Genomic DNA, 23957 nt, shown 5'->3' on the forward strand with positions numbered 1-23957 from the left:
TAAACTGTAGGCTTTGAATAAAACAGACTCCCCCCTTAACATGGGTGAGCCTCATCCATTCAGTTGAAGGTCTGATTAGAAGAAAAATAACAAGCTGTATTATTAATGTAGCTTTTTAATTTAAATTTTTAATTTTGAAATAATTGAAGATTCACCTGCAGTTGTAAAACATAAGAAAGAAAGATTCCGGAGCCCCGGTGCGCGAGGCCGCGGCGCTCTGGGCCCGCCAGGCCCGGCCTGGGCCGCGGGAGCCTGGGCGCCCTCCGAGCCGCGGTCTCGTTCCGGCCCCGCAGACAGACCCAGGCTGCCGGACAACCACACGCAGGACACGTGGCAGAAGCTCCGCGAGGCCATGCGTGCCATCCAGAGCAGCACGTCCATCAGGTACAACCTCGAGGAGCTCTACCAGGCTGTGGAAAACCTCTGTTTTCACAGAGTCTCCCCGACGCTCTACAAGCAGCTGCGCCAGGTCTGCGAGGACCACGTCCAGGCCCAGATCCTCCAGTTCAGAGAAAACTCGCCGGACAGCGTCCTGTTTCTGAAGAAGATGAACGCGTGCTGGCAGGACCACTGCAAGCAGATGATCATGATCCGGAGCATCTTCCTGTTCCTGGACCGCACGTACGTGCTGCAGAACTCCATGCTGCCCTCCGTCTGGGACATGGGCCTAGAGCTGTTTAGGAACCATATCATCAGCGATAAGACGGTTCAGAGCAAGACCATCGACGGGATTCTGCTGTTGATCGAGCGCGAGAGGAGCCGGGAGGCCGTGGACCGGAGCCTGCTGCGCAGCCTGCTGAGCATGCTGTCCGACCTGCAGGTATACAAAGATTCCTTCGAACTGAAATTTTTGGAAGAGACTAACTGTACGCTGTGGAAGGCCAGAGACTCATGCAGGAGAGAGAGGTTCCAGAATATCTGAACCACGTAAGTAAACGTCTGGAAGAAGAAGGTGACCGAGTGATCACGTACCTGGACCACAGCACACAGAAGCCGCTGATCGCTTGTGTGGAGAAGCAGTTACTGGGGGAGCATTTAACAGCGATTCTGCAGAAAGGGCTGGACCACCTGCTGGACGAGAACAGAGTGCCGGACCTCACGCAGATGTCCCAGCTGTTCAGCTGCGTCAAGGGCGGGCAGCAGGCGCTGCTGAGGCACTGGAGCGAGTACATCAAGATTTTGGGACGACCATTGTCATCAATCCTGAGAAAGATAAAGACATGGTCCAAGACCTGCTGGACTTCAAGGACAAGGTGGACCACGTGATAGAGGTGTGCTTCCAGAAGAACGAGCGCTTTGTCAACCTGATGAAGGAGTCCTTCGAGACGTTTATCAACAAAAGGCCCAACAAGCCGGCAGAGCTCATTGCGAAGCACGTGGACTCCAAGCTACGTGCGGGCAACAGAGGCCACCGACGAGGAGCTGGAGAGGACCCTGGACAAGATCATGATACTGTTCAGGTTCATCCACGGTAAAGATGTCTTTGAAGCCTTTTATAAAAAGAATTTGGCAAAAAGACTCCTTGTTGGGAAAAGTGCCTCAGTGGACGCTGAGAAGTCCATGCTGTCGAAGCTCAAGCACGAGTGCGGCGAGGCCTTCACCAGCAAGCTGGAGGGCATGTTCAAGGACATGGAGCTCTCCAAGGACATCATGGTCCACTTCAAGCAGCACGTGCAGAATCAGAGTGACCTGGCCCCGATTGACCTCACCGTGAACATCCTCACCATGGGCTACTGGCCGACGTACACACCCATGGACGTGCACCTGACCCCGGAAATGATCAAACTCCAGGAAGTATTCAAGACGTTTTATCTCGGAAAGCACACTGGCTGGAAGCTGCAGTGGCAGACCACTCTGGGGCACGCTGTGTTAAAAGCGGAGTTCAAGGAAGGGAAGAAGGAGCTCCAGGTGTCCCTCTTCCAGATGCTGGTGCTGCTCATGTTCAATGAGGAGGACGAGTTCAGCCTCGAGGAAATCAAACTGGCCACCGGCATAGAGGACAGCAAGCTGCGCAGGACGCTGCAGTCCCTGGCCTGCGGCAAGGCGCGCGTGCTGACCAAGAGCCCCAAGGGCGAGGAGGTGGAGGATGGAGACAAGTTCGTCTTTAACGGAGACTTCAAGCACAAGCTGTTTAGAATAAAGATCAACCAGATTCAGATGAAGGAAACTGTTGAGGAACAAGTGAGCACCACTGAGAGAGTGTTTCAGGACAGACAGTATCAGATTGACGCTGCTATAGTCAGAATAATGAAGATGAGAAAGACTCTTGGCCATAACCTGCTAGTTTCTGAATTGTATAACCAGCTAAAGTTTCCAGTAAAGCCTGGAGATTTGAAAAAGAGAATCGAATCTCTCATAGACAGAGACTATATGGAGCGAGACAAAGACAACCCAAACCAGTACCACTACGTGGCCTGACGGGTCGCGGCCTGTCCCCTTCCGTGACGCTCCAGAATGTATCTCAGAGCGGCGAAGCACGTCTGCGTTTCCGGGACTCTCGTGCTGAACCAGCCATGGGCACTTGTGGACCAGGAAAGGAGAGGAATCCTGGACCACCCTCCACAAGGCTTGAGGACTGTCACACGGCAAACGTATCCTTTCCCCTCTAGCTCTGTTAGGCGTTTAAATTGTTTCTCTTGCTCTGCGCAGAACAACGTTGAGATTGGACAAGAAGATACTGGTTAAAACGAGTCCTTTATAAGGTCTCGTTCTTGTGGCAAACAGCTGAAAGTTTGGTTTGCTTTTGTGTTCATGAATGCACAGTGAAAAAGACCCTAAATGCTGCATTATTCCGCTGTAAAGAGCACTTAGGTATTCCTGAAGACAAGCTTTCTAGGTTGGCGGACATGTAGAGTGAAAACAAGAACCCTTCGTTGGCGAGCGTTAGGAATAAACAGTGTTCAAAAGTGGCCAATCGATTATGCGACCTAAACACTGGCACCTCTATGTTTCATGTATTTTCAAAAAGTTTTAAACTTCGGTGACTGATTTTTGATAAATCAGGTTTCTAAGTGAGCCCCCCAATCGCGCCAGGCGGACGCCATCCGGGGCGTGTGGTGCAGTGAGCCCAGAGCTTCTGTGTTTCATTTCAGCTAAGTTAGTCGTGAGTTTTCTGTTCAAGGGTTTGGGGGTTAGTGTGTTTGTGTTTCCATTCTAAGATTGAGTCTGGCAGTCCCTGTTTTTTGCATTGGGATAACTGCTGTTTGATTTTTTTAAATTGCAGTATTTGTGTGATTGCTATGCTAGAGCTTGGTTTGGTTTTTACGGCCACGCGCAGGGAGGGTCCGGGATCTCTGCTGCACCACTGTAAAAAGTTTTATGGAGACAAAGTCTTGATGTTGGAAACAGAGGTTATTTTGTTAAGAGATTAAGAGGGTTGTGTTGGTGTACCTGGTTTCATGTTGTGCACATATTCATGAGGTTGAACAGCGGGTTGGAAGCTCCATGGTGATGTTAGTATGGTAACTATGACAAAGATACTTTTGTGATAACATTTAAAAGTACTTTATATTTACATAAGCATGTTTCATTTTGATTGAAAAGCTACCAAAGGAATTTTGATCATGGTATAAAGAGTTTAAAGCAATATTTTCTGGAATATACCGAGTTTATATGATTTGATTTTATGCTAAATTATTAAAAGATCCTCTCTTTTTGAAACATGCATGTTTAAGATACGACACCTTTATGGATTCCCATATTAAACCCTCACTCTTTAATTATCAGCATTTGTATATTTGTGGGTTTTCTTTGAGTTCTATGATATGTGGTCTATCAAAGACCAAATAGATTTCTATTTCTGCTCCTTATATTTTAAGTTCATTGTGTCTAGAGATTGTTAATATTGTAATTTAATGTAGACTTACTTTAAATAAAATTAGTTTAATTGGCCTTAAAATCACATTAATAAAACTTTGTGATATGCAAACTAAAAAAAAAAGAGAGAAAGATTCCATGAACTATTCATTTATCCAGTTTCCTCCAAGGTAACATCTTGCTATACCACAATATCATAGCCAGGATATTTATGTTGATACAGCTAGGACCCAGAACAGGGAGACACGGAACATTTCCATCAGCACAGGTTCACTTCCAAGTGGATAAGATGTCAGCATCAGCTTTTGCCTGTGATGTTTTTAGTTAACCGTGTCATGCATTTATGGGGAATTTGATTGGTTTGTTAGTCAGCTGCTCCTTGGTTTTGCTGTTATGGTCTTTCATACCCCTCAACTTAAAAGTGTTCTAGTAGAAAATTAGGAAAAAATGAACCAAAGGCTAAGTTAGATATCATTTTAAACTGGAGGTTTGTAGTGATATTCTAGTTCAAAACAAGAAAACATCAACATATAGAAAATCTCTTTACATTTCTAGAATATTTAACAGTTTTAATACAAAAGAGCTTGACATTACTTTATATATTACTCTATTAATATTAAAAGACACTGCAAGCATTCAAAAAAACTCTAAGATAATTAGCAGATAGCCATTATTTTATGTTCCCCAGTGAATATAATAACATCTTTATCTCTATTTGTTGTAAACAATTCAGCCACAGTTCCATGGTTGTCATCCTTAAATGTTGTCATTATTATTATCCTTTTTTTTTTTTTTTTTTTTTTTTTTTTTTTTTTTTTGAGACAGAGTCTCGCTTTGTTGCCTAGGCTAGAGTGAGTGCTGTGGCATCAGCCTAGCTCACAGCAACCTCAAATTCCTGGGCTCAAACAATCCTTCTGCCTCAGCCTCTCAAGTAGCTGGGACTACAAGCATGCGCCACCATGCCTGGCTAATTTTTTCTATATATATTAGTTGGCCAATCAATTTCTTTCTATTTATAGTAGAGATGGGGTCTTGCTCTTGCTCAGGCTAGTTTCGAATTCCTGACCTTGAGCAATCCGCCTGCCTCGGCCTCCCAGAGTGCTAGGATTACAGGCGTGAGCCACCACGCCTGGCCTTATTATTATCTTTTTATTAATGTATGGAAAACCGCTCAGTTTAGCTTGTAATTAGGAGTCGAATTATTATTGGAGCCATAGAGGACTGAACAGTTGGCAGTCACAGCTAAGTGACTGTGGGGAAAAATATTGTCATGTTGCTTAACTAATGTTACAAAATGGTTTATTTTGCTCCATTCTACAAAGAGATAAATACCACACAAATTTGTTAATTTTCTGCAAGTCAGACTTCTAAAGAGAAATGTTTAGAAAAGCTTTACCAGTAGCATAGCTGATGAGGCAGGAGTTGGGAAGCACGTGACAAACAGACTGTATTAATTGGTAACTAACCCACAAGTCAGCGCTGGACAGTGGCAACAAGACAATGATAGGGTTCTGAAAGGGTATAAGGAGGTTTAAGGAAATAGAGAAGGTCATAATGGTAGTTTTAGAAGTAAAATATATTTCATAAAGAAACAGCTATCGAATGGAATATCTATAATGGTTTTCAACTTTTTCTTTCCTTCACCTTATCTTATGTAATTAAACTTTTTGTCTTTAGAAAGTTGTATATTTTCAATCAGTTGTAAGAAATAGTACCTAGAGATGCCATGAACAATTCACCCATATTCTTCCAGTGGTAGCATCTTGCAAAACACAAATATCACAACCAGACCATGTAAATTGATACAGTGAAAAGACAAAGCAGTTCCATCACCACATGTTGCCTCATGCTGCACATTTAGAGCCCTACCTATTCATTAATGTTATCTAAAGTTCTGATATTTCAGAAATGTTTTATAAATGTAATCATTCAGTATGGGATATTTTGTGATTGGCTTTTTTCACTCAGCATGATCCTTTGGAAATTCATCGAAGTTGTTGTATATTTCAATAATTTGTTACTTTATATTACTGAATAGTATTTCATTCTGTTTAACCATTCACCAGTTGAGGTCGGTTTAACCATTCACCAGTTGATGGACATGTAGATATTTCCAGTTTTGGTTATTACAAAAAGAGTTATTGTGAACATGTAAGTACAGGTTTTTGTAGGAACATAAGTTTTCATTTTTCTGGAATAATTGCCCAGGAGTACAATTGCTGGGACATATGGCTGTTACATATTTAGTTTTATAAGAAATTGCCAAAATGCTTCCCAGAGTGTCATTTTATATTCCCATCATCAATGTGTGATCTGGTTTCTTTGCATCATTGCCAACATTTGGTGAGCTACTAGTGTTTATTTTAGGCATTCTGATTCTGTCTCTTTGTGGTTTTAATGTGTATTTCTCTAATGGTGAATGATGAACATCTTTTTATGTGTTTGTCATCTCCATGCCCTCTTTAATGAAATGTCTGATGTCCTCTGTCCTTTATGTAATTTTATTTTATTTTATTTACTCTCGAGTTTTGTGACTTCTTTATGTATTTTAGATACTAGTCATATATCAAATAGGTGGTTTTCAAATACTTTCTCCCAGTCTATAGCTTGCATTTCCATCTTCTTAGTAGGGTATTATGTAAAATAAAAGTTTTAAATTTTGAACAGCTTCAATTTATTGATTTTTTTTTATCCTTCATACTTCTAATGTCAGGTGTATGAACTTTGCCTTGTCCTAGATCCTGAAGATTTCTCCAACTTGGTTCCAAGTGTCATAGAAAGTAAGTTCTTTCTTTAAGTACACAATACATTTTGAGTTAATTTTTGTATAAGATGTGAAGTTTATTTAGGTCAAGGTTCTTTTTTGCTTAAAGGATATCTAACTGTCTGGAACCATTGTTGAAAAGGCTATTCTTCCTCCATTGCTTTTACATCTGAGTAACAAATCAATTGGGCATATGTGTACATGTTTATTTATGGGTTCTCTAGTCTCTTCCATTGATCCCTCTAAATACCACACAATCTTTTTTTAATTTCAGAACATTATAGGAGTACAAATGGTTAGGTTACATATTAATATATTGCCTTTTCCCCACTATAAGGGTGCCTATCCCACCACTACACTTATGAGTGTATATACCCATCCCCTCCTCCACCTCCACCTGCCTGGCATTCAATGGATGTTACTACCACATGTGCACATTAAGGGTTGATCAACTAGTACTCATTTGATGGTGAGTGCACGTGGTTCTTGTTTTGTCATTCTTTTGATACTTCACTTAGTAGAATGGGCTCCAGCTCCATCCAGGATAATTCAAGAGGTGCTAGATCACCACTGTTTTTTGTGGCTGAGTTATACTCCATGGTATACGTACACCACATTTTGTTAATCTACTCATGTATTGATGACCACTTGGGTTGTTTCCACATCTTTGCAATTGTGAATTGTGCTACTATAAACATTCTAGTGCAAATGTCTTTTTTCACAGAATGTCCTTTTTTTCCTTTGGGTAGATGCCCATTAATGAGATTGCTGGATCAAATGAGAATTCTACTTTTAGCTCTTTGAGGTATCTCCATATTACTTTCCATAGAGGTTGTACTAGTTTTCAGTCCCACTAGTAGTGTATGTGAGTGTCCCTATCTCTCCACATCCACACCAACATTTATTGTTTTGGGACTTTTTGATAAAAGCCATTCTCCCTGTAGTTAAGTGACTTTACAATGTGGTTTTGATTTGCATTTTCCTGATGATGAGAGATGTTGAGCATTTTTTCATATGTTTGTTTGTCATTAGTCTGTCTTTCTTTGAAAATTTTCTATTCATATCTTTTGCCCACTTTTAAATGGGGTTGTTTGATTTTGTTGTTGTTCATTTTCCTGAGTTCTATAGAGATTTTAGTTATCAGCCCATTATCGGATGTGTAGCATGTGAATATTTCCTTGCATTCTGTACGTTGTCTGCTCGCATGATAGTTTCCTTGGCTGTGCAGAAGCTTTTCAATTTGACCAGGTGCCATTTATTTATTTTTGTTGTTGCTGTAATTGCCTTTGGAATCTTCTTCATAAATTCTTTTCTTAGGCTGATTTCTATAAGAGCTTTTCCAACATTTTCTTCTAGAATTCTTATAATTTCTGGTAAGTAGTTTCCTTCTCCTCAGGGCCCACCTTCTCCTCAGGACCCACTCCCATGTGCCTCTTTGCTTCTAGCCCTATAAATAAGCCCAGGTCTTACCAAGGCCTAAAAAATGAGTTATAAAGTGTGGCACATGAAGAGAGCTGATATATTCTAAAAGAACTGCATTTTTCTCCAATATATACAAAAATAAATCTATTTGTATAAAAGAGATGTGGGAATGAATATTAAGAATGTAGGTTAATGGAGTACTATTCAACTCTAAGAAGCAACGGTGATATAGCACATCTTATATTTTCCTGGTTAGAGCTGGAACCCATACTACTAAATGAAGTATTCCAAGAATGGAAAAACAAGCACCACATATACTCACCAGCAAACTGGTATTAACTGAGAAGCACCTAAGGGGACACATAGGTACTACAGTAATAGGGTATTGGGCAGATGGGAGGAGTGAGGGGGAAAGGTGTATACATACATAATGAGTGAGATGTGCACCATCTGGGGGATGGTCATGCTGGAGACTCAGACTTGTGGGGGCAGGGAGGGAAAGGGCATTTATTGAAACCTTAAAATTTGTACCCCCATAATATGCCAAAATAAATTAAAAAAAGAATGTAGGTTAATGCTGGAGAGAACATAAAGTTGGATCGGGCCAAATTTATTGATATGAGCCAACTAAACAGCAAATCTGAATTTAATGTTGTGCCTTGAGGGGTTAGAAATGGCTCTGTTAGTTTGTTTGGTTGGCTGAAACATGGATGAAGAGGTGGCTGACACTGCATGACACTGAGTGTGGGGACCGTCATGGCACACTGTGGAGGAGCATATCGAATGGCATGTGAAACTGGAATGTTAGCATGGATTTATCATGTGATACCTAGTCACACACCGTGGAAAGGTCCAGAAGACATCTTTTATCCTCCAGGTCTGTGAGGAATAAAGAAGTGATGGGAGCATCAGCATCCTTGAAGAGCTCTGTGGTTGCTCCTCTCAGAAATTGCAATCAGATCTGCTGTTCCTTAGGATTCATAAACACAACAGGAATAATTGGACCTTCAGGTGGCAGACACCAAGAGGTGGCATATCATCACCCAAGACAATGTGGCTGTGGTTAACATGATGGACCTCAGAGTCCAGGAGTAATCAGAGAAGTCTGTCTTGTAGAAACCTACAGCGTTGGCTCGTTGATCATGGTGTCCCTGGAAGTGAAATAGAAGAGAAGCTCATTGAATTCATATTTGATTTGTATGAGCAAAGGAGTTACAGGTCCATTGAAGAGAAGTCTCTAACTTGAATTTTCAAAGCAGTGAGTTGGGGCCCTCAATAAATCCTCAGATTCAGATTACAGTCTTAGAGCCCTTTGAATGAAGAGGAGGCAGGGTCCTCTTGAGGATGGACCTCACTATGCTGCCAAAGATTTATAGTTAATCTTTCTTGCAGGTTTCCCTAAAGGGATATACAATCTTTTACCAGGGTAAGTATGAGTTGGGGAAAAAATAATCAGACTGTTCAGGAAATACTAGATACTGGCTCTGCCTCACACTAATCTCCAGAGACCCAAGACATCTCTGTGGCACTCCAGTGAAAGTAAGCATTCACACAGGTCAAGTGATCAGTGGGGTTTTAGCTCAGATCCATCTCAAGGAGGTCCAGTGGATCCTCAACCCCTCCTGTGGCTTTTCTCCAGGTCCAGATGCATAACTGCAGCTGGCAGAATCCCTACACCGGTTTCCTGATCTGGGGAATAGGAACTATTATGGTTAGAAAAGCTAAGTGGAGGCCACTAGAACTGCCTTTTCCTAGAAAAATAGCAAACCAATGATAAGAATACATTCCCTGAGTACCTTTGCTTTTGATTTCATAACCCAGAAATTGTTGCTAAGTCTAACACCATGAAGTTTTTCCCCCATGTTTTCCTTTAAAAGTTTTATAGTTTCAGTTCCTCAGTTTAGGTCTTTGATTCATTTTGAGCATGCACAACTTTTAATTTCAATGGTTTGCAAAATTATTTTGAAATTTTTGAATTATGGAAGCATGTAAAAGTTTTTAAATAGATTATTCAATTTAAAATTTCAATAAACTTACAATGACATATGCAATGAGCCTATTATTAAATAGCATTAAAATTTTAGTTCTGAAAAAATACTGAAAAATTAGTTTAAAAAGAATAAATTCACAAAAGGATAATATAAACATCCAATAAATCCATGAACAAATTGAATTAAATAACAAGATGCCATTTCAGCTTTCTTACCTAAAGAGAAAATTCTGCCCTGCTCTTCCCCTGAACTATATAGACCTGCTTTTCTGCATAAGCATTTATGTATTCATAATTAAACTACCAATTCTTAAAAAGTCTGTGCAAGCCCAAGAGGCAAAACTCCAAGTCCATGTAACTCTTTGACTCAACATGAGCCCATCTGTAGTCTGGAAGCCCAGTAAAGAGAGTCATACACAAATAAGTATTTAATATTTGCTTAATAGATGACAAAGTATTTTATAAGTGGAATTCTAAATAAAATTTGTCCAGTTACTAAGCTAAGGAAGTCAGAAAAATGAACAGATTTTGCTTTTACTCACAGAATTTCTAGCAACCTAACTGAAATATCCCAGCAAAAGCAAAGTGATCTCACTTTCTCCTCCTCCAATACTCTGTGGCCAACAACAACATTAAGGAGAAAATGAAAGAAATAAAATGGAAATAAAGTCATATGAATTCAGCGAGTGACAAATATTATATGTGCAATATCAGCCCCAATGATGGAAGGTGGGCATGAAGCACCACAGTGGGCACCTGATGCACGGCACATTTTGGTGGTACTATCTCAAATCCCAGCACTTCATGTATCCGTGCCTGTATGAAATCAAATGTCCATACCCCTCCCCATGCACAGCAAGGACAGGAGTGAGGTGCCGGATGTACTTCAGTGAGCACAGTCTTTAAAGAAAGGAGCTCACAATGGGGCCTCACAAGAGCACTTTGGCTTAATTTTGAGTAACCAGTGGTGAGGGTTTTGTAGAATATATGAAGGAAATTAAAGACTCTTTAAAATGAAGTTGATCAATTCTTAATATATGGATTGTTTTACTATGTACCAAGCAGAGTTTGAGAAATAATAATTCCAGCTTAGAATGGCATGAAAGAAAACATGACACAGAACAATACCAGCTAGTTAATAATGTCTTGAAAAAAATCAAGCCACGCATTCTTTAATCATTATTAGACATCGTTGTTACAGCCCAACCATATATTACTTTCATAGTCATGATTGGCTGTAGCAAGCCAGATACAGCTCTTATGTTGAGTGCATGTGCAGTCATTCAAGTAATCCTTTCTGGATCTTCATAATGTCCTCCAGGAAGCTACACAAACAGCTCAGGTAATTCCAGAAATAACTGCGACTGCCACATTCCTTCTCATGCCGACAGCCTCTCCACTCCTTACTCCCCACTTCTCTTACCCAGTTACCCCCTGGGTGCCTGTCATATTCCCTGGAAAAAAATAAAAGGAACCTCATTTTTCAGAACATAACCTCTCACCATGGGGGAGCTTTCCACCATCTGTGAAGAGAGGACAAGTAACATTCTAAGCTCTGATTTGTAGATCCATTGAATTCATATGACCAAATCTGATATACTTTATAGTGGACCTTCATGAACACATTTTCATCTTTCGTTGCTAGGAATCACTTTAACCCTGAAAACTAATTCTGAAACAGTCAACTCTTTTAGCATTATCTCTCCTCTTTTCTACTCTGTTACTCCTAATCTTTCTATTTTGTAAACATAGATGTTTCCTTTTGTTCACCAATTACAATACCTCAATTGTGACTTCATTTTTACTCTCATGAAGCTTTAAGCCAATGGCCAGTGTTCCTAACATTCAAAACTCTCACAACTCATAGTTGGATACATGTGACCACCCACCTTTTGAGTTTTACACCTAGAATTCTGAGGGCTGAGGGAAGAAGCCACATGGCTTAAGAGGAAGGCATTTTCAGATTTGTGGCATTTGATCTTGGCTGGGATCTTGATCATGAATGGCAAAATTGTTATTTGCTTACCTAGAAAATTTTTATGCCCCACAAAAGTTATTCCATATTGTCCCATTCTCTTCAAAATCCACATCCATTCCCACAGCTTTTCAGTCAGCAAATTGCTGAAAACAGAAAATAATAGAGAAGTTTCATCATATAATCTAATCAAATTAACTGTAAAGGTAGAGGAATCAATATGCATAGGAATAGCATAGGAATAGACAATAGCATAGGAATAGACAATAAATTAAGTTTAATACAAAGTCCAAAGTATAGGACTAAATTCATACAAATATAAGTGTAAAATACAGGTGGCATGTCACAGCAGGGGAGATGGGTGGGTTATATACAGCACACCTTGTGCACCAGCTAATGATCTGCCACTCTCATGTCTCTGTCCAAATAAACTCCTCCTGAACTTAGACTGCTAGGAATACTCAGTTGTTCGTGTTTCTCAGAAACTACTGCCTGTGCATGACTTGAGGCCACTGACTATGGCAGTCCTGCTGCCTCGGCTCTCCTCACTCATCACCTTGCAAAGTCTGTCTTAGCTTTTTATCTTTCAAGTTGTTTCCAGCTCCCGAGATTGAGGGTTTTTCCCTCCCAAAGCTCCACGGGGACGTGGATAGTGTTCCATTATTTTATTTATCATTTTGTTTATAAACTTGTTCTGTTTGTGTCTAAAATCCTCTCAGTTATAAAGACTGTGTTAAATCATTTTTATCTCTAATACACTTCCCAATACGTAATTGGGCCTAAGCAATATACTAATTTTGATGTGGAAATCTTTCATTCTACAAACATTTATTGAGTGTCTACTATAAATGAAGAGAATGGTGTGAGTCATGAGAGACCGAGTGATGATAAATGAGACCTGGTCCTTGCCCTGGGATGGCTCCATAGCCCAGTGGTTGAGGCAGTTTGACCTGCAGGAAAAATTTATTACAAAAAAAAGATGTGGATGCACTTAGCCAGAAAAAAGAACCATTAGGGATGATTTAATAACAGAGTGTGATCATATTAAGGTTAGTAAAGTAGATGCATTAAACTGCTCTCAATCTTTCTAGAGAGCTAGAAAGACTATTAAACACTATATGAAGCATATGTTTCTATAGTTTTTATTAAAAATAGGTTAACATAGGGTATGCAGTTATTTTTTTTATTTCAGAATATTATGGGGGTACAGTCATTAAGGTTACATACATTGCCCTTGTCTCCCTTCCCCCTTTGAGGCAGAGCTTCAAGCGTGTCCATCCCTCAGACGGTGCGCATCACTTTCACTATGTATGTATATACCCATCCCCTCCTCCCCCTCCCACCTGTCCCACACCCGACAAATGTTTTTCTTTTTTTCTTAACATTTTGGTTATATTTTAAACCTTTGCCTCTCCCTAGCAAGGGTTAGAAGTATGCCCTTCCCCTCCACAATGTTCACCACATCCCTCAGGCTTGGGACTACCCCTCCAATCTCCGAATCCCTGGTGAACACCACCACCCTTTGAGCACCGTAGTGTTAATCAGTCAGTACCAATTTGTTGGTGGGTATATATGGAGCCCATTATTCTGATCTTGTGTCACCTCACTTTGGATAATGGGCTTAAGCTCAATCCAGGATAATAGAAGCTGTGTTAGCTCACTGTCATTTCTTAGAATTGAGTAATATCCATTGTAAACATATACCAAATTTTAATAATCCACTCATGAATTGATGGACGCTTGAGTTGTTTCCACATACTTGCTATAGTGAATTGTGCTGCCATAAACATTTGGGTGCAGATGTCTTTATAATAGAATGTCTTATGCTCTTTTGGGTAGATGCTTAATAATGCTATTGCTGGATCGAATAGTATTTCTATTTTTAGCTCTTTGAGGTATCTCCAAATTCTTTTCCACAAAGGTTGCACTAATTTGCAGTCCCACCAGCAGTGTAAGAGTGTTCCTGTCTCTCCACATCCTCGCCAACATTTTTTGTTTGGGGATTTCTTGATACAGGCCATTCTCACTGGGGTTAGATGATATCTCATTGTGGTTTTGATTTGCATTTCTCTCATGATTAGTGATGTTGAGCATTTTTTAATATGTTTGCTGGCTAGTATTCTGTCTTCTTTAGAAAAGTTTCTGTTCATTTCCATTCCCCATTGCTTGATTGGGTTGTTTGATTTTTTTCTTGTTAATTCTTTTGAGCTTTAAATAGATTCTTGTTATCAAACTTTATCAGAAGTGTAGAGAGCAAATATTTTCTCCCATTCTGTAGGTTGTCTATTTTCTCTAATGATAGTTTCCTTGGCTGTGCAGAAGCCTTTTAATTTGATCAGGTCCCATTTGTTTATTTTTGTTGCTGCAGTGATTGCTTTGGGCATCTTCTTCAAGAATTCTTTGCCTAGGCCATTGTCTAAGAGGGTTTTCCTTACCTCTTCTTCTAGGATTCTTAAGGTTTCATGCCTTAGGTTTAAATCTGTTATTCATCTTGAGTGGATTTTTGTGAGTGGTGAGAGGTAGGGATCCTGATTCAATCTTCTGCATGTAGCTATTCAGTTTTCCCAACACCATTTATTGAAGAGAGATTCTTTCCCCATTGTATATTTTTGTCTGCTTTATCAAAGATTAGGTTACCATATGCCGATGGTTTCATCTCTGGAATTTCAGTCCTATTCCAAATATCGATGCTTCTGTTCTTGTGCCAGTACCAGGATGATTTAATTAGTATTGCTTTATAGTACAGCTTGAAGTCAGGAAGACCAATGCCTCCCAGTTTGTTTTTTTTTTTTGCTTAAGAGTGCTTTGGCTATGAGTTTTTTTCTGGTTCCATACAAAGTGCAGAATTATTTTTTCTGGATTTGTAAATAATGATGGTGGTACTTTGATGGGGGTTGCATTAATTCTGTAGATGACTTTAGGTAATATTGACATTTTAACATAATTATTATTTCTGGTGCTACATAAGGAAGAATCAACTTGTACATGTGAATATATATTTTTTTTCCTGTCAATGGTTGTATGGAAATACTCTTTTCCTTCATACATTATTTTATGCATATTTTATAATTTTAATATTATTAGGGCTGGACAATAAGTTCAAGGAGATATTTATTTGACTTGATATTTATGATATCTACTTGAAAGTAAATGAAACACATACTGTAAGGTTCTCTTATATAAAATATTTATGGAATTATAAAGTAGATCTTGTACATTTATAAGTATTCAAATATTCCTGTTCAGTTATTATACCAAAGATAACTGTAGAAAGTCATTTATATTCCAGGAGATTATATGCACACTATCTGTGATGCAAAGTCACACTTCAACAAACTGGATGGATATAGACCTTTAGAAGTTGTGACATTTGCATATAAATTTAAACTCTGCCCCTGGGCTATAAGAATAAATTAATAATCCAATTTAAATATTTGAAAGATATGCCTTATAAGAAATATGGCACTGAAAGATACATTATAGTAGGAATATAGTAGGAAAGATGTTCTTCCTACTAACATTTAATTTTACTATCACAAAAAAATAGGGTTATGTGGAGTCCATGCAATTTGTATAATGTATCTAAAATACACATCTCTAATAAGGAAAGTGCTCTAAGGCAGAAGCAATACTCTCGTGACAATTAAGGTTAAGTTGTGAATTCAGTGATAGAGAAGGAGAATTATTCTACTTTAAAGAGAAAATAAAAATTCAAATTAAAAGATAAAAGAAAGCACTAGGAACAATGTCTCTTTAGGCAGAAAACTTTTAAAATGTACAAGCCTTGTACAATCTAAATTTGGTAGAGACTTTGATGGGTCAGTAAGTTAAAGCCGAGTTCAAATTTACTTATTATCTGGGACAAGAAAGAGGCACCAAACCTCCAAAGCTGTCATATTATCCTGATCAGAATTTTCTCGAAATGAATCTGGCTGCATATAAGAAAACACTATGTTGTTTTATTGGTTGTATTCAAAGATATGTCAAGGATAATTTTGTCAGCATAGATACCAAGCTGTATGTACGTCACACATACACATGGTGGCAAATCAATCCTCATGGCAATAAATTTACTCGCATTGAAATTCAGTTCATTCAGTTAATGAAGCATTAAGAAACCTCAATTGTGTGATTGTACTGAAATATAATTGTAATTGTGTTTGTTTATTGTGATTTGATTTACGTTTAACTCAAATCACTGTCCAGTTTTGCAGTCATATCCATAACACCTAATTGAGAATAGGAAATGAAGAGTTTACATAAAGTAAATGTTGATATAAAATACTGAAATGTATTTGAAATTCTCCTACATTTTTATATTCATAATCCCCTTATATACTTCCCCTCATGTTTAACTCTACTTGTTTATTCAACGCTGTGTAAAGCACTTTCCAGGTTTATGATTTTGTGTTTATTGAGAGGAGAGTTTCCTGTGTGAAGTAGAGCTGATGATTTGTTTGACTTTATAGCTTGTTCCATGTTTTTCTGTATACAGACAAGCTAGCTATGGGATTTACTTTTTTGTTAAGGGGAATTTACTGGCATAGATTTATCCTGGACTAGAGGAAATCACCATTCAAAATTATTCCCCAAATGGCTTTTCTTCAACCTTTGGGTTAATAAGTTTCCTATAAATAACAGTGAAAAAATAGGACACATTTTCTTCTTATTGTGAATTACTTTACCCAAGTAGTCCCGCTGACTGCAGTCCTGAGCACCCAGTGAAGTGAACTGAACTGAGATGTCAGGACAAGTATGGAATCAGCGATATGCCGTGAAGGGTCTACGTGGGCTCACAGGAACACCCATTGCATTTTCAGATATGTTATGGACTAGCTTTAAACATAGCAGTTATTGAAGATTAAACTAAAAAAAGCACAATTAAATATATAAAAAGCAAGCTAATCCATATTCAAACTTCTCTTCCTAGTTATTTTATATTTTACTATTATCTACACTCTTGTGGTTATATCCATCTATTGAACTGTGCAGTAGAAATAATTTACAATAGCATGTCACCGCATATTACATTTTTTAGCTTGTAATTAACCATGTTAGTATTAGTAACTTCATGGAAATAAGAAAACTCTCCAAATCAGAGCTCGATATATTGTTGCATTGACTAGGTACACTTAAGAAAGTAATGAAGAAATGTAATAATGTCCACTTAAAAGTGTGGCAAGTCTGTGACCATTACACTATAAAGAGCATAGAAATAATGAGAATTTATTTTAGTATTAGAAAACTAATACCTACTTCAATAAAGTCACTCCAATCAACAACAAATGCATGAAGCTCCGACATATGTATCACTTTATTGTTTTATGTTCATCTTTCTTATTAGTGTATAAAAATGTGTCAGTCAGCATTCATGTTGGAACTATAATCATCTGTTTCAATTTCAACCATAAATTAGCTACAAATTCAAAAAGTTTGGCAAAAAATGCAAGTTAAAGTATTCTGTGAGAATCAGATGGCTAACTTGAATTACCAAAAAATATTTTATTGTTATTTGTAAATTGTGTTACACATCTTTTATATTAGTACAATTTATAATAAATAAGTATTCACATAAAAATATGTGGGTGTGATTTTTCAACAACTGATTCTTAAACATTTGCCAGTATACCACTGCATGGAATACAGATTTTTTCTCAATTTATGTCAGTCTCCTTAGTCCAGATGAATATATTCAGTATTATCTGTTCAGACTTCTATCTCTCATAGAGAATTCGAAAAATATTAACATAATATCCTATGTCATAATGCTAATAAAAATCTTTACCTCAATGTTTATGATAAGGCTTCCAAAGAAACTATCCAGAAATATGTGGAAAGCAGTTTTGGTTAATTACATGGCATTGATTCATCTTTTCCAATCTCCCTGTTAAATTTAGCACACTTAAAAGAAAACAAGAGCTTATATTGAAATAGCATTGTCATTGTTCAATGATTTACCAAGTCTCACAAAGAATTATCAGTAATAGCAGAAGAATAGGATGTAGAAAGTGATAATTGGAGCCAACTCATTTATAGATGTTCCAACAAAAAGGAAAAATATCATTAGCTTTGTCCCATGCCCACCCTTCCACCCTGCATCAGAGGATCAGGCCTGGCAGGACAACAAACAGCCTTGTATTTCTCCCCACAGAGTTCCTTTCACAGGGGGCCGATGGTCACCTCACTTTCTACATCCACTCAGGAGACTGCAGCTTCTGGTAGCATGACACAGTCAAAGGACAGAGGAACAGAAAGGACTGTATTAGTGATACGCAGGGCAAGGTCAGGACACCACACATGCTAGACCCTTCCAGGCACAACTGTTGGAAAAACAGTAATGCAGGTTGTTTAATACTACCATAAACAAACAGAACTCTTGACAGTCAGTGGACAAACTTGAATGAGATGTGAAAAAGCTATTCGGCCAAAGGGAAATAACAATACTTACATCACAGATGTTCTTGTTTTTAAGCTTTTATTGGTAAAATAAATGTTTCACATTTAAAAGTGAAGGAAAACAAATTATGGGTTCAACCTAAATCTAAAATAAAATAATCTTTGAAAAGTAAGAAAAATAAAATTTTAAAAAATGTAATTTATTAGTGTGAAAACTGAAACCTGGTGGAAATAAATGATGTAATCAAAGTCTATTTTAAAATAAATTAATAAAATAAACAGAGCCAAAAGATTGAATGAAAAGAAAAAATAGACTATGTGGAAAAATCCCATACATTCTTACATATTGAAGCTCACAAAATTTAATTTGTGCATTGCTATGTTTTTCAGTTTTGATTTTCTGTAGTAAGTTCCCATAAAAACTAATAATTTCTAAATTTAACTCAAAGTATTGGAAAAATCGAACAGACACAAAAAGATAGTTGTAAAATTGTCTCTTAGAAAAGTACCAGCAAGATTACATGAACCAGAATAACATTAACATTTTATGATCAGATGATTTCTATTATAATAAATTGTAGATGATTTGCTTGGATTTTCTGGACACAGAAAATAGAAATTTTTCTAAATTAATTTTATAACACCAACATAGTCCTGATGGGAACCTGTTAAAAAGAAAACAAAACATAAAACCACAATGGCCTTCAAGCATAATACATATGGCACATACACATCCTATAGTAAAGGATCCTGTATATCAAAAGAAATAATACACTATGACAATAAAATTCATTAAAAGACTGCAAGAGAAATCATACAGTATTAATCTATGATTAAATTTTCAATAAGGAAAACTTCTTAATATTTTACTATGTATAGAAAAATCATTGAAAATGTAACATCTCATTATAAGAAATAAATCATTGTGAACAATAATAAAATAATTTTACTTCCTTATTATGGTACATTGTCAATAGCAAGCATCATAAAAATGCTGAAGCACTGTAGGTTTTACCAGTAAAGATTTAAGAAGACAAGGTTATTCCTTTCCACCACCTCTGTTGAATATTTTTCTTAGATTTTAGCCATTGGACTAGGGTATGAACAAAGTAATTAAACCTACTCATAAAAATCAAGTAAGCACCATTATAATTATTTGCCAATGGAAAGATTTTGTAACTAAAAGTCCAGGCAAATCTACTGAAACACATTGGAACTAAAAAGAGAGACTTAATTATGTTATGAACTGCAAAATAAAAAATGAAAAGTATTTCCTTTGTAGCATACATGGGGAAACAAGGTATGGGACCTGCAAGGAAATGTGACAAATTGCCACCTGGAAACAAAAATACTGAGCAGAAAGAGAGACTGCCCCTCTTTTATGGAATGGGTAAATTATCCCCAAATTAACCTTTAAGTAGAATACATTTTAAATGAAAACTCTGGAGGTATTTCATATTATGACTAAAAGATTTTACAATTTATCTAGTAAAATAGACAGTATTGTAACATAAATATCATGAAGAGGGGGAAAGAAAGGCTCCTGTCCCAACGAGTACTGAAATGGTACCTAAGTTTACCCTCACAGCAACATCCTCCTTCGCTGCTAAATAATTCAATTCCTTTCAGCGTGTTTTAGGAGATTTCAGTGTGTCTGTGTTGTCAAGTGTGACCTTTGGTCCAGGCTGTGGCTTCCGGCTTTCCCAACGTCCTCGCAGACAGTCTGATCACTGCATCTCATCTGCTCCCCCCTTTATGCACGTCTTCCTGCACAGTCCAAAATAGAACTAATAAGAGTCTGGCATTGGGGTGACACTGTACAATACACTTGACAGAAGAATCGCGAGCACTGAGGAAACTTATAGCTCGGAGAAGTGAGTTTGCAGAGCACATGAGCAGCATTGCCAGCCCAGGGCAGATGCTTTGGTAAGTGGAGACCCACACAGCAATCTGCCGTCCTTGGGCCCAGCCTGCCCCTGCTGTCCTGTGGCTGGGACCTTCTGCTCAGATTATGGTCTGCTCCATCAATTTCACCCTCGTCATTTTTGGCCATAAACTAGCTACCTGATGGTTCACCAGAAGTAACCTCACACTCCAAAATAATCTGTTTACAGAGATGATCATTTCTCTTCTTTCATTTAAAAAAATATTTGGATTACTTGCATTTCTTGCTTTCCTTAAACTAATCCTCCAGGTTTAAAGTGCATTATTTCAATAATCACTAATTCTATTGTCACCTTGTAAAATGCAGCAAGTGCTATGGTAGGGCACATTCAAAAGAAATTAAGAAACCAACATGTAAAATTAGAATAAAATGCTGACAGGAATTTATATAATTTAACATAATTGAGGACTTTCTAAGCCTGACTCCAAAGGTAAATTTTGTAAATTAATATTTTTATATATTTGACCATTTAAAATATTATTCCTGTAAGAGAAAGAAGCAAAATAGAGTTAAAACAAAAAAAAAAAAAAAAAAAGAAGGAAAGGAACAAAAGGAGGAAGTGAAGAAAGTAGGAAGGAAATAAGAAAATGAAAAAGACATAAATAGAAAAGAGAAAATGAAGAATAGCTATTTTGATAAAATATTTTATGAAAAATGTGAACTTATACTTGCAAAATATTTAAAAGACTAAGGACTAACATCTGTACGTATGAAAATCCCTTAATAATTTGGAATGAAATGAACAATTCACAAAAGAAGAAATATGTGACTAATTTGAGAAATGTGTAAGACACAAGTATATTTTGTCAGTTTTGTCAGATTAGTAATGATGAAGAAGAATGAAAAAATCCCAAAATAGGTCTATGTTTGGGGAAGGAGGCATACTCAAATATTCTAAAAGAAATTTTATATTTTTCATGAAGAGAAATTTAGCAAAAGACCTAGGCATATGTGTTACCTTTGATACAATTGCCTTGTGGAAATATTTTGAAATGTATTTTCATTTAATCACAAATTTTTTTTTATGATCATTCTTTAGAAGAGACAAATACATGACTTAGATGCACTACAATAACAGATCAATACAAGCTACCTAAGGTGGCAGCCTGCATTATGAATCTTTGCAGTATTTGAGTGATACAGGTATATATCAGGTATGTATCTACTCCAACATACTTTAAGTAGAAAAACAAGTCACAAAAATAATACGTATCTTTCATATTTGTAGGTGTTGCTATTTTTGCTTTTTGATTATAAGTTTTCTACAATGAAAATTATTTTTGAAATTAAAAGTCAAATTATTTTATTTCAGGGTTATTTGTATATATGTAATGTGTGATATACATAAACATTCATCTGGTAACAGCTTGTCACTACTACTTTTGATTAATGTCAACGGACACGTGAAACTTCGCACAAATGTTCTCGTGCCCTTGCTCACGGCGCCTCTAGGCCCCGCCGCACGTGGGCAGCCCGGGCGGCGCTCGCGCGTCCCGCGGTCGCAGCGCCTGGGAGTGCCCGCTTGGCGGCGCCCTCGGTCCCGCTGCTCCAGCCGCCGTCACACTGCCGTAGCGGGCGTTGACGTGCCAGCTGTCAGGTCAAGATACCTAGATTATCCTCAGTGTAGGAGAATACCAATATCACAGTTTTCCTTTCTCATACTCTGAGACAAGGATCCAGGGGTAAGAAAATTGTTTGGGAGGTGAAGAAGTCGGAAAATGGACCAGAGGAAGGAAGCAAGCCAGGCCAGGTGGGTTAATGAGGCCACCGCACTGGTGGTGACGGACATCTACTGTGCCCCCACCTCATCCCTGCGTCTTCCGGGAACATCCGCTGGCCTCAGCCAAGCCTGACTTCTCAGACTCCAGCCCTTCCTTGAACTGGTAAATACCTCTGGGGATAACTGCAGATGCTCAGTTCACCTATAAAAGGTTCTCTCCTCTAGTTTCTCCTGAAGTTCTCAGAGGCCTTTAAACTTAGGATTTTCATCATTTACCAAGCTTTTCTTACCCAGCGTTGAGCTGCCATAGGCTACGCTGTTCCGCCCATATACAGAAGCTTAATCAATGTTTTTGTGTTACTCATGCTAATTGGAAAGTTATGTATGTTTTCTAATTTTGAAAGATAAACTGCAATGGTATTCATTTATCTTTTTCTGTGACATATTCCTTGAACTTGTGTAACCATGTTTATTCTGTTCATAGCCATAGGTCAAATTTGCCAATTTGTAAATAGTTCATAATAAGGATATTAAATGGATTTGTAGAACGTGATACCTTTTTTTTTTATTTTGGCATATTATGGGGGTAAAGATTTTAAGGTTTCAATAAATGTCCTTTCCCCCCCCCCCCACAAGTCTGAGTTTCCAGCATGATCATCCCCCAGATGGTGCACATCTCACTCATTATGTATGTATACACCCACCCCTCTCCCCCCTCCCCCCTGCCCAATACCCTATTACTGTAGTTCCTATGTGTCCACTTAGGGGCTGCTCAGTTAATACTAGTTTGCTGATGAGTATATGTAGTGCTTGTTTTTCCACTCTTGGGATACTTCACTTAGTAGTATGGGTTCCAACTCTAACCAGGAAAATATAAGAAGTGCTATATCACCGTTGTTTCTGAGAGCTGAATAGTACTCCATGATATATATATACCACATTTTATTAGCCCACTCTTGGATTGATGGGCACTAGAGCTATTTCCACAGCCTTGCAATTATGAATTGTGCTGCTATAAACATTCAAGTGCAGGTGTCTTTTTTGTAGAGTGTCATTGGATCTTTTGGGTAGATGCCCAGCAATGGGATTGCTGGATCAAATGGTAGATCTACTTGTATAGCTTTAAGGTATCTCCATATTGCTTTCCACAGAGGTTGAACTAGTTTGCCGTCCCACCAGCAGTGTAGGAGTGTTCCTCTCTCTCCGCATCCACGCCAGCATTTAATTTTGGGGAATTTTGATAAAGGCCATTCTCACTAGAGTTAAGTGATATCTCATTGTGGTTTTGATTTGCATTTCCCTGATGATTAGAGATGTTGAGCATTTTTTCATATGTTTGTTGGCCATTCTTCTGTCTTCTTTAGAAAAATTTCTGTTCAAGTCCTTTGCCCACTTTTTGATAGGGTTATTTGATTTTTTCTTGCTGATTTTCATGAGTTCTAAGTATATTCTAGTTATCAGCCCCTTATCAGATGCGTAGGATGCAAAAATTTTCTCCCATTCTGTAGGTTGTCTGTTTACTTTCATGACTATTTCATTGGCTGTGCAGAAGCTTTTAGTTTGATCATGTCCCATTTATTTATTTTTGTTGCTGTTGTGATTGCCTTTGGGGTCTTCTTCATAAATTCTTTGCCTAGGCCGATGTCTAGGAGAGTGATTCCAACATTTTCCTCTAGAGTTCTAATAGTTTCATACCTTAGGTTTAAGTCTGTTATCCAGTGTGAGTTGATTTTTGTGAGAGGTGAAAGGTGTGGATCCTGCTTTAGCCTTCTACAAGTGGCTATCCAGTTTTCCCAGCACCATTTATTGAAAAGGGATTCTATTCCCCAGCGTATGTTTTTGTCTGCTTTGTGAAAGATTAGATGGCTATATGAGGATGGTTTTATATCAGCATTCTCAGATCTGTTCCACTGGTCAACATTTCTATTT

General features: G+C 38.0%; 1 pseudogene; it reads left to right on the forward strand.

Annotated features, from left to right (window-relative positions):
* The first annotated feature begins 301 nt into the window (after positions 1 to 301).
* Positions 302 to 3940, forward strand: LOC105877224 (cullin-4A pseudogene; annotated as a pseudogene).
* Positions 3941 to 23957: the final 20017 nt, after the last annotated feature.

Source organism: Microcebus murinus, chromosome 9 (assembly GCF_040939455.1).
Source record: "Microcebus murinus isolate Inina chromosome 9, M.murinus_Inina_mat1.0, whole genome shotgun sequence".
NCBI lineage: Eukaryota > Metazoa > Chordata > Mammalia > Primates > Cheirogaleidae > Microcebus > Microcebus murinus.